The sequence below is a fragment of the Hibiscus syriacus genome, unplaced genomic scaffold (assembly GCF_006381635.1).
Source record: "Hibiscus syriacus cultivar Baekdansim isolate YM2019G1 unplaced genomic scaffold, ASM638163v2 tig00110580_pilon, whole genome shotgun sequence".
Taxonomy (NCBI): domain Eukaryota; kingdom Viridiplantae; phylum Streptophyta; class Magnoliopsida; order Malvales; family Malvaceae; genus Hibiscus; species Hibiscus syriacus.
The window spans coordinates 1,057,159-1,069,609 of record NW_024062791.1 but is presented as its reverse complement, the minus strand read 5'-3'; the positions used below and the strand labels follow the sequence as shown (position 1 = coordinate 1,069,609).

General features: G+C 33.3%; 1 pseudogene; it reads left to right on the top strand.

Annotated features, from left to right (window-relative positions):
* LOC120133431 overlaps positions 1-12,451 on the top strand; it is a 32,095-nt pseudogene that overhangs the window by 16,591 nt on the left and 3,053 nt on the right.

The window sequence follows — 12,451 nt, the reverse complement described above, 5'->3', positions numbered from 1 at the left end:
GTAAAGATGATTGATGACATGGATGGATATGTGGAAAATCGATGGATAATGTCCTATCGAACCCTCCTAGTCGCAATGAAAAGGCAAACACGATAATATGGCTCTAACCAACCCTCCTAGTCGCGATGAAAAGGCAAATTGGAGTGTGAAGATTAATCTCCCTCGCAAGAACTTGAAAGAACTCAAGGAGAAGAAGCTTCGAAGGCACAAGGCAATCAACACTTGCAAAAACGAACTCTCGTTGTATTATTAATCAAAGAAATCTTGAGTTACAAAGTTTAATGAAGCCTCCTTTATATAGGGACTGAGTTCTAAAGGTCTTAAATAACTAATGAATAAAATAATAATAAACTAAACATATCTTAACTCTAATTCCTAATAAAAATAATAATAACTAAAGATAATATTTTTAACTCAACCTTAATTCCTAATAAAATAATAAATCTAATCCTAAAAGATAATGCATCATCCTATATTATGTTATATTACAAATAATCAATAAAAATATTGAAAATTCGTAATATTTACAAAATCCCGTATTAATCCCGTATAGGATTTTCTGCATGCACCGTCTTCAGTAAAATAGTCATATCTTGAGTTCGCGATATCGGATTGATACGATTCAAGAACCGTTGGAAATATAAGAGACATAAGGTCATATCTCCAGAAGACATCTTGACTAAATAATATCAGGATCCCATTAAAAAAGTTGTCGTAAGTATGCTTCTGTTCTGATCTTCTTTTCCATTGCTTGGACGAGTGGATCATTTGGAAGAGTTATTACTTCTTCCTTTGATGTGAGCCTTGTGATGCATGTATCATCCTCCCTTTCTTCAAAAATATTCGACCTCGAATATGAAACATTAAAGGGAGCAACATTAGAATTGTTTAATGATTCATTCACATTATACTTATCGAATAGATATGCTTTGAATTTCGAGACGTTGTTCTTCTAATAGGTTCGAGTAGAAACATTAGTCCATAGAAGCATGTATTATGGACTCTAGTGCATGTATCATTCCCCCACTCCTCAAAAGGATTCGACCTCGAATCTGAAAATCCAAGAGAAAGAGACTTAGATGTGTTGAAAGGAAAACTTGTGAAACATTTACCAGGATCAATGTGATGTGTCTTTATGCGTTTCAGTCGAGGTTTCTTCTTTGTAGGAACTGATTTCTTGTAGTCTTGAAATCCTCTTTTGCATACAAGCCTTGTAATCTGATGTTTAGGTTGAAATTCAACATGGTGTCGACCACTGTTTGCTTTCTGTATGATTGCTTCAGATAATTTCTTCATGGTTTTATTCGTGTGTGGTGAGAATGAGTGTTTAAAAACCATGTAAACTGGTTTGTTAAAGTAATCCTTTAAGTCTCCTAAGTGTGGTTCATGAATTAATAATTCTCGGCAGGAGATTTATAGATTGTAGAACCTGTTTAGTTGGCAAGGAAACTCATATACAAGATAAAACTCATTAAAAGTACTTTTAAAAGTATGGGTAGAAATATCAGAAATATCTGAGTTATCATGATATACATCTTTTATATGTTCAATTCTTGGAATAATAGCATGCTTAAGAGTATACGTTCGTGGTAGTGCATCGTCTAATGTGTTTTGCTTACCTCGGTCAGCTACGCACTTAAAGAAGTTGTGTTTAGTATGGATGACAACTTCACGAGCCTTACCTTGTAAGAAGGAGAAGAAGTATGTTACAATGTCATTAAAATGAGTAATAAAATACTCTTTTGACTCCCGTAAATCGTGACTCTTCATTGATATGGCATAGTGATTAGGGCTTTCAGGTGGTAACCCGTCAGGAGGGTCACATAATATTATTCGACAACTCTTGGCTATGGAAGATGGTGTGGGCCAGTCTCGTGTTGCTTTTACTATTTCATCATTTACATGGATTTCCTGTGCACGAACTATAAAGTCTGTAGAGTTGTTCAAATCATGTTTCGTCATTAAGATGGCGTCACGACTAAGGCTTTCCTGGATGTAGCCTTTTTGCAACAAATCCAACTCTTTGGTTTCTTTGAGATTGTATGTTTGACGAGGTATGATGTAACCTTGAATTAGATTGGTTTGCCATTGTTTTCCTATTTTCAGTGGTAGTTCGTTAGGTAGATCACCTAACACTTCTCGAAAATCCTATAAAAGAGAAGAAAACACACTAGGAAAATCCTTGTTAATGTTAGAAATCGAAACAATTGATTCCCTAAAGCGAACAAGGATGCAAGGCTGTTTGTATAGAATGTTCTGTCTCAATTCTTTTGTGCTCACATATAGATTTTGAGTCACTCTTTTCTTCTCACATTTAGGTTCACTCACCTCCCATGGGTCATTATTCTTTTGGCTTTTATAACTAGTGACCTCTTTTGCTTTTGCCTCTTTCTCAACTTTTTCTTTTTTTGCTTTCCCTATCTCCTCACAAATTATCATTTGATCTTTAGGGACTGGAAGTGTGTCATTATTTGCTGGTCGTTCTTTCTCCTTGTCAAGTTTGTCATCTCTTGGCTTTTTTTAGAGAAGATGGAGTAGAAGTTGAGGAAGGATTTGAAGGATTACCTTGGTAAGAGGATGAAGTACCTTGGTAATGTTCACTGAATCGAGATCTGCTTTGGATTTGTGCTTCGATTGTCATTGCTTTCTTTAGTGCGTCTTCAAGGTTTTCGTACCCTTGTAGATCAAGAAGATCAATGATGTTTGAGTTTAAGCCGACGATGAATCTTGACACGGTGACCTCTTCTTTTTCGGTTATGTTAGCCCTATTGAGTAAGGACTGCATCTCCTTATAGTACTCTTCAACTGAACTTCTACCTTGTCGAAGTCGGTCTAGTCGTAGTTTAACTTCTTGTGTATAATGTGTCGGTAGGAATCGCTTCCTCATGGTTTGTTTGAGGTCGGTCCAAGAAGTGATTGTTGGAATTTGGAAGTTCTGGATCTTTTTCCTTGTTTGCATCCACCAAGTTCGAGCATATCCTTCGAATTCTGTGGTGATGAGGTGAACTTGTTTAGCTTGGGGGCAGTCATGGTATGCGAACATGAGAACAACTTTTCCTTCCCATACGATGTACTTGTCTGGATCATTGTCTCCTTTGAAAGACGGGATCGTGAACTTTTGTTTTGCAAAGAGTTTGGGTGCTTGAAAACGTGGTTGTTCTCGCCCGGGTACCAAAAGTTCAACATTGTTTGGTCTTGGATTCTGGTTTGGTAGATCCAGTTGTGGTTTTTATCGTTCTCTCACGATTTCATCAAATCTTTCAACTTGAGTCGTGAGTCGGGTAAGTGTGGCTAAGATAGCCGTAAGTGTCTTGTTGTTATTGTCGCCCATCCTGAAATCATAACACTCAAAAGAAAATATTTAAGTAAAATAAAATAAAAGGAAGGAAATTCAACAAAGCAAGAAACCTCACAAGTCACTCCAAGAAAGTACACAACGAGAGGCAAGTAAGCCGATCTTGTACTCTTTAAAACTCACTTTACCAAGTAGTCTTCCATAATTCGTATCGGAGTTTGATTACTAGCAAAGGCGATAAGAAAAAACTTAAAAGTTCTAAGAGGCCAAACAAGGGTTAGACTCCAAGAGAACGAGAATACAAAGAAGGAAGAAGTATGCAAACTCTTTAGTCCTACTAACACAAGAAAGATAATGTGTTAGATAATGCACAAGAACAATAAAAAGAAAAAACAAAAGAACTTAAAGCACTAAGAGAAAGAAAAAAAAGAACCAACCCAGAAACCTGGAAAACGCTGGATCAACTTGAGAAACGTTTTTGAGGGGGTTACCGGTGTCCAACAATTTTGGGAAAATTCTTGAATGTCTTTCGATGCGTTAAGAAACCACCTGTAAAATTTCATAACCAAATACCTTCAGTAGTATCCAGTGGACTCTGTTGAACGGTGAGTCCTCAAACAATCTATTTTTTCTTGATTGCTTTGTTCGAAGGAGTTCTTGATCTCCAAATATTCTTCTTTTTTGTGTAAATTATCTTCAATATATGAAGTTACAATCTGGAAATTTTCACCACGAAATTCCTACTGTATAATTTTCAAGAAGTTCGACAAGATCCTAGATCGAATCTGCCGATTAAACTTGAAGAATGTATTTGAAGGCTCTAATGAACTCCTATTTGGGTGAATTTCGGACTGGAGATTTATATTAGGATGAATATGATATTTGAAGAAAATCAGCCCTAAATACCTTCGTTTGCAATTTGTTTTTGAAATTTTGGCTTTTTTGTTTTTTTTTTGTTTTTTAGAAAAAATAACAAACTAAGAAGAAGGATTTGAATTTAAATTAAAATTAAATAAAAAGAACCTGAAACGATGATTCTTTTCTGGACTAGCTCTGTTGGGATACCTTGACGGTTATGTGTGCAAGAACAAGCAAGATTGCTTGCTTCTTTCCAAGAATCGGCCCAAATCTGATACCAATTGATAGGGAAGCGGTGGTGGATTGATGAACGTTGCTCTTGTTGAAGAATCAAACCTAAAAAAGATCTAGACTCGATGAAGAACAATAAGGGATGAATGGGGAAGGTGGCGGCAATAGATAGGGTTCTTTAGGGTTTTTTTGTGGGATGAAAACAAGATAAGAAATAAGATTAAAACAAGATGAAGAAAAGATAAAGGAATTGCAAATAAAATAAGATAACTAAGAAATCAAAAGATCTCCCTTATGAAGGTGAACGGTAAAGATGATTGATGACGTGGATGGATATATGGAAAATCGATGGATAATGTCCTATCGAGCCCTCCTTGTCGCAATGAAAAGGCAATCTCGATAATATGGCTCTAACCAACCCTCCTAGTCGCGATGAAAAGGAAAATTGGAGTGTGAAGATTAATCTCCCTCGCAAGAACTTGAAAAAACTCAAGGAGAAGAAGCTTCGAAGGCACAAGGCAATTAGCACTTGCAAAAACGAACTCTAGTTGTATTATTAATCAAAGAAATCTTGATTTACAAAGTTTAATGAAGCCTCCTTTATATAGGGACTGAGTTCTAAAGGTCTTAAATAACTAATGAATAAAATAATAATAAACTAAACATATCTTAACTCTAATTCCTAATAAAATAATAATAACTAAAGATAATATTTTTAACCCAACTTTAATTCCTAATAAAATAATAAATCTAATCCTAAAAGATAATGCATCATCCTATATTATGTTATATTACAAATAATCAATAAAAATATTGAGAATTCGTAATATTTACAAAATCTCGTATTAATCCCGTATAGGATTTTCTGCATGCACCGTCTTCATTAAAATAGCCATATCTTGAGTTCCCAATATCGGATTGATACGATTCAAGAACCGTTGGAAATATAAGAGACATAAGGTCGTATCTCCAGAAGACATCTTGACTAAATAAGATCAAGATCCCATTCAAAAAGTCATCGTAAGTCTGCTTCTGTTCTAATCTTATTTTCCAATGCTTGGACGAGTGGATCATTTGGAAGAGTTATTACTTCTTCCTTTGATGTGAACGTTGTGATGCATGTATCATATAAGCTTAAGGAAAGCTTATATAAGCTTTAAACATCACAAATAGTGAATTAAAGAGGAAATTATATGAAGGGTGTAGAAATGAATTGTTAGAATAAAGAGGTTTTTGAAGTTCTAATTATGAATTCGACTTGTCATCTATGAGAATAAGAAGCTAGAAGTGTTAGAATTAAGTTTGAGTAACATGGAAAATTTGGTATGATTATTGATTTCTATATGGAGAATAGAATTTTGAGGTTTAAGATGAAATAAATGGGTATAAATTAGTTTAAGTATGTATATTTGAGTTAAGAATATAAAAGGGGTTGAAATATGAAGAATTGAAGTTAAAATAGTGAATTTTCGTAATTGATTGGTGATTTCTGGGCTAGGAGAATCGGTACCCATTCAAGGGGGAACCGATACCCCCTCAACCGAACCAGAAATTCTAGAATGTCCTAGGGGAACTGAGTCCCCCACAGTAGGGAACCGATTCCCCCTAAAGGAAAGTTTTGAATATTGGTTTAATAGGTTCGTGTAAGTTGCTAGTATCCAATTACAAGGTGTAGGTATCTAATAATTGCCTTAAAATGTACATTTATGTAGATTCTAAGCGTAAAGCAATTCCAGAATATTTGGCAAGTAAGATCGATCAAGGAAAAGATAAGAGATCGGTATTGACTAGTGAGGCCAGGTGAGTGCATATTATTATAATATACGTATTGAATATGGAAAATGGACTTGCGACAAGTCTGTTTCCAATATGATTGTAGGAGTAGAAGTATGATTATGTTTGATATTGTGTGAATATGTTTTGTTCGTATTATATGTTATGTGGTATGAATTTATATGATATGAGTTATATGACAATGATTTATGTATTATAGGAAAATTGTTATATGAGCTATATGAACATGTGATATAAGTTATAGGATCACAAATTATGTAAGGAAACCACGACTTATGTGTTAACAAGATAAAGTGACATAAAATATGGAACAAGATATAAATTACCTAATTTAGATATAAGGGAATTGGTGGAATCAACTTAAGGGATTAAATAAAATGTGAGATAAGTTAAATAACATTGACCTATAGAACAATATGAGATTAATAAATATTTATATATTAGGAGATATTGATAGAATTGGTTATAGGGATATGTAAGATCAATTATATGGTAAAGATCTATGAAGCTATAGGAAGATGTTATAGGAGCTTTTGATGATAATTTATTAGAAGACTTGCATATGTGATAAGTATGTGAAACTGAATTAGGTAAACATGTGTAAAGGTTATATAAATAATAGAAACATAAATGAGACAAGTAAGTAATGATATGATCAATTATGGGAAATTGTGCATTAGAGTTATAAGATTTATGGAGAATGGAGGAAAACTAGATAAGACTGAACTATAAAAGGAATTGAGAATAATATATCACTTAGGAGATTTGGATATAAAGTGATGATATACACATAGAATATAAAATGCATGTTTATAAATATGACCATGAATGCTGTGAATAGGAATAATTTAAGTACTATATAACTATGAGTATTTAAGTATGTATATAGGTGATGTAATGTATGAGGTCGTATGAAATATTATAAGACTCTGTGATTATATGAGAAACCAAATAGATACAGGTGAATTATATGGAAATGAACTACATGAATGGGTGTGATCTTATGAAGATTTATGATGATCTATGTGAATGAACTATAAGATTATGTGTATATGTAATTATGAAAAGTCACAATAATAGAATGTAAGCAAGGTGTCAAGAAATGTAAAATAACACGAAAAGTTATATAAGCTACGTGATATGTGAAAGTGAACTATGTGTTATATAAAATGATAAGTATAAAAGAAAATTCCCATGTTATGTGTCTTGAGAGCTAGGGGTATAGTTGGCATGCCAAGAGTCGAGGGTCTACGCGGTCCTTCGGGATATATATATATATATTCTTTGGAACATATGTGAAGTCTTGTGAGACACATACTTGATCCCTAGTATATGTATATGATTCTTAAGGAATGATATGTGGTCCTTATAGACATTATTATATGACACTACGGTGCAATTCTATGTGGCACTCCGGTGCAATTCTACGTGGCACTTCGGTGCAATTATACGAGCTGTGGTGACAGCATTGGTGCACAACCTCTATAGACTCACATATCTATAGTTCTCACATGTGTACATGGGCTAATAAAGGAAATAATATAAAAGAACCTTGCATGATAGTATGTGATTGGTTTGTAATCTTTATGGTGTGAAGTGATATATGTGATATGATGATGTGTATATAGCTTGGTTAAGAGGAATTGATGCAAGAACATATGACAAAAAGATAAAGAACGAAAATAAGACTAATAAAGAGATAATAATAAATATCTTACATATGATTTACATGTTTTGTGCTATGAAACCTGTTATAAGAATTATATAATGTGATGTGTCCTTCCTTGAGAAATGATGACAAAACTAATATAATAGGAACCAGATCAATTGTTAAATTAGATTACTTATAATGGTATATGATAAGAATATGTGAATGATGTGTGTGTACAAGTGGATAGTGGTTGCATGACATAATGTATGATTTTGTATGATATAATAAGTATAGATTTTGAATGCATTAGTAGTGGTTATATATTTTTATGCCTCACTAAGTCATCGACTTAGCGTGTGAGTGTTTCACACGTAGGTTCCGGAAAGCTAGAAGAAAAGTGAAGAGGAGCAAGACCGGTCAGTTACTTCTTATCAAAGATCATATCAGAAAAGATATCTTGAATTAGATGTATTATGTATATTGAATATAGTTGGTATGTACTAATTGATTGAGTTAAACAAACCGTTGTGACTTTAATGAAAGTTTTAAATTTTCTCGAGCTTTTGTCATGAGTCAAAGTTTGAAAAGTCAATGTGACACCTCGGACTCGTATCCGGGTTGGGTACGGGTTGGGGGTGTTACACGGTCAGTCCCTCCTCTCTTTCTTCAGTTTCGTGTCGGTTATACAAATTTAGAAGTTGTGATCGTAATGTCTTGCTAAAAGTGCTTCGTAGATTCTTTTCAAAATGAATGTTCCCTTTGAGGATCTGATGCAATTTCAGTCTGCCGTGAAAGTACACTTTTAGGTTTTCTGGTGATACAATATAAAGTAAGGTAATATTTGAAATACAAATATTTAACAAAACAAATGTTAAACTCTTGATTTTTGTTTTTAATTGCTTTAGAACTGTTAAATTAGTTTTCATTTATTTTTATTGTGATGACACATAATTGTTCTTGTTCAATATTATTATGTTCTAATATTAAAATATTTGCTCATAATAATAGTTCATGGCTCGTTTACCAATGCGAAAGAAGACGCATATCGCCACAATTCTTATTTTACAACTGCAAATGATGGAGATTGTGTGTCATATGCTTATGGTTATTTCAGTTATTCTTAGAAAATATAAAAATAGACCTAAAATAAGTTATGCACATGAAAAACTTCATAGACATAATATTTGCTCATAATAAAATTGTATCATAATTCTGAAATTTCTTTTAAGTTAATTACTAATACTTTATACATAAATGGATACTAATAATGTAATTTAACTTTATTTGATGAATATAGGGATGTTTAGGTGATCTAGATGGAACGTATATTAAGTTCAATGTATCTTCAATCGATAAACCTAGGTATAGAACAAGAAAAAATGAAATTGCGACAAATGTACTTGGTGTTTGTACACCAAACATGCAATTCATTTATGTTTTACCTGGGTGGGAAGGTTCTGCAGCTGATGGTAGAATACTCAGAGATGCCATTAGTAGAAGAAATGGTTTAAATGTTCCACAAGGTAAATTATTAGGTCATTAATATACACACACACACATATATATATAAGAATGTAAACTTCTTACAAGTTTTGTATATTAATTCAATTTTTAAATTAAAATAATATAGGGTGTTACTACTTATGTGATGCTGGATACACGAATGGAGAGAGATTTCTTACACCATATAGAGGTCAAAGATACCACTTGAATGATTGGAGAGAATGACACCAACCTACCACCCCTCAAGAATATTTTAACATGAAACATTCTCAAGCTAGGAATTGCATTGAGAGATGTTTTGGCATATTGAAAGTGAGATGGGAAATTTTAAGGGAAAAATCATTTTATCCAGTGAAAACACAATGTAGACTCATTTTCGCTTGTTGACTTCTCCATAATTTCATAAGATCTGAGATGCCAATTGATCCTATTGAATCTGACTATATTGAATATAGTAGGCATGTTGAAGAGATTAATGAGGTAGAAATGATTAGACATTGTGAGCCAAGCAGTGCTTGGACTTAGTGGAGAGACAAATTAGCAGAAGATATGTTTACTAGTTGGTTGTCCTCACGTACTTTAGGATAGATATTATTTTATGTTATGTATGGACTTTCACCTTGTATTTTATCTAATGTTTGTGGTCATTACTTTTATGTATTTGGCATCTTTATATTTTATGGCATAAACTTTATTAAATTTTATGTATTTCTCTTCTAAAAAATTCGAATTTTATTTGTTATGGACATTTACTACTTATGTCATTCACTACATTTGATTTCTATTATGTTACTTTTAAATTTAATTTATGATTATTATTGACAATGATGACATGTTTTATGTTATGTTATACATTTTTATATACATCTTCTTAGATTATTTTTAAGATCAATATGTCAACATCAAATATGGAATCTCAAGGGGGGACAGACATCTGGAAAGGTTAAGTCTATAGTTTCTAAAAGGACGTGGAGTAAACAGGAGAATGCTGCACTTGTTGAATGCTTACACATTTTGGCAGAAGACCCACATTGGAAAGCTGATAATTGAACATTTAGATCAGGTTATCTATCTCATCTTGAAAAGATGTTAGAAATCAAGCTTCCGACATCACAAATTAGGGCACATCCACATATTGAATCTATAGTGAAGATACTCAAAAGACAATATAATGCTTTATCAGAAATGTTGAATATTGGAAGTGGATTCGGTTGGAATGAAGAAGAAAAATGTTTAACTACACCAAAGGATGTGTTTGATGATTGGGTTAGAGTAAGTATTTTACTTGAATTTATCTTCTTTCGTACTCTTTGTTATCTACATAGGTAATTGTAAGATTTATTAAATATGCGATTTTATTATATTGTAGAGTCACCCAACTGCTGCTGGATTGAGAAACAAGCCATTTCCATTCTTTGACGACTTTGTTCAAATATTTGGAAAAGAAATAGCAACAGGAACAGCAGCTGAGACAGCAGCTGATGCAGTGGAACATATTGATGTTGAAGACAATGCATTTATAGATGCATTACTTGAAGACGAGGGAGTAAGAGATTCTGAATCAAGAGAGAATGTTGGTGCTTCAACTTGCCAAACATCTGATGCCACTGCCTCTACCCCTGCAATGAAAAAAGTAGCTAGCAAGAAAAGGTCTCGAAGTGATGATGGGTTAACCGAGCTTGTACAGGAGATAAGTAAGTTTGGTGCTGCATACCGAGAAACTGCCAAAGAAATTAAGGATATTACTACTTTATTGAAAAATGAGGTGGAAGGAAATTATCGAAGAATGTCGATTTTCACAGAAATCATGAAAATTAAAGGCCTATCCAATGATGAAATGCTTACTGCAGGAGAGTATATTAGCAAAGATGCGCACAAGGTAGATTTCTTCTTTTCTTTGCCAAAAGAATTCAAAAAAGATTATGTGATTAAGCAATTAGTTGAATGTCATCACTTTAGACCATCCTTTTGATTGTGGTCCTTCTACAATTATGTCAATCTCTTTTTGATTATGACTTTAGAATATGGTCCCAATTTTTTTGTGTAGCTTATCCAGTTATATGTCAAGCTTTTGACTTGGAGAATTTTTGTGTATATAATATAACCAACATATATGATTAAGTTTAGAATGTCATGGCTATTATCTTTTGTAACAATGTTCATAGAAAATATTTGTGACAATGTTAAATAACATTGTTTAAAGCATTGAGGCAAGGTGCTGCTCATGTTTGGTTCTGACATGGCTCTAGTAATTTCCTTCACACTCGAACCAGACAGTTTCTAGAAACTGTAAAAAGGTCAATTTGACGTTAAAACATCGAGAAGGCATGAAATTTGCAGCGATCAATTTTTGTGATTACACAAAACCATGTAAAAAATCTTGTCAAGTTTTGTAATTACGCAAAAAAAATTATCTTTTACCTTCAAATTAAGTGTCACTGGGAAAATTAATATCTTTTACATAGAATTCCCACTCTTCTAAAACTAGATCCTCCTTTTGTTTTTTAGTTTCTTCTGTGTTCAGCTCTATTTTCTTTTGTTCTTTATGATTCTTGGTACATGGATATAGTTTAGAACATACTTTATTCCTGAAAGACACCTGCAGAGCTTAACGATCCGTGATAGCATCTTGTTGAACGTTTTGATTTGGCTATGATATTCTTTGTTCCTCTTTTTGTACATCATTTGAAATGTGAATTCATGATGTAAATGCAATCATGTCATCGATGTTGATCGATAACCAGGGGCCCTTTGCATGTGGAAAACATTGTTGGAAGATATGTGATGTGCTGCTATAGACCTTCCAACCATAGGCTTGCTGCAAGTTCAAGGATGAAGTAGACATGCCAAACTTTCTCCAACTCTTGGCAAAGCTTAGATGTAGATACAATGAGTCATGTTTTTCGGTGATCTTGTCGCTAGTTCTTTTCAATGAATTTTCATACCGATGCTATCGATATAAGCTTGTTTAGTATGATTGTGGATTGTCGAGAGTTCAGCAGCAACTATAATAGAATGTGTGTTTATTTTATACTTCCTAAGAACGATGGGGCGTAGGGCTCAACCTTAGAATCCAGGTTAGAGTTAACTAAATTGAACACATGATGAAATTTAGAGGT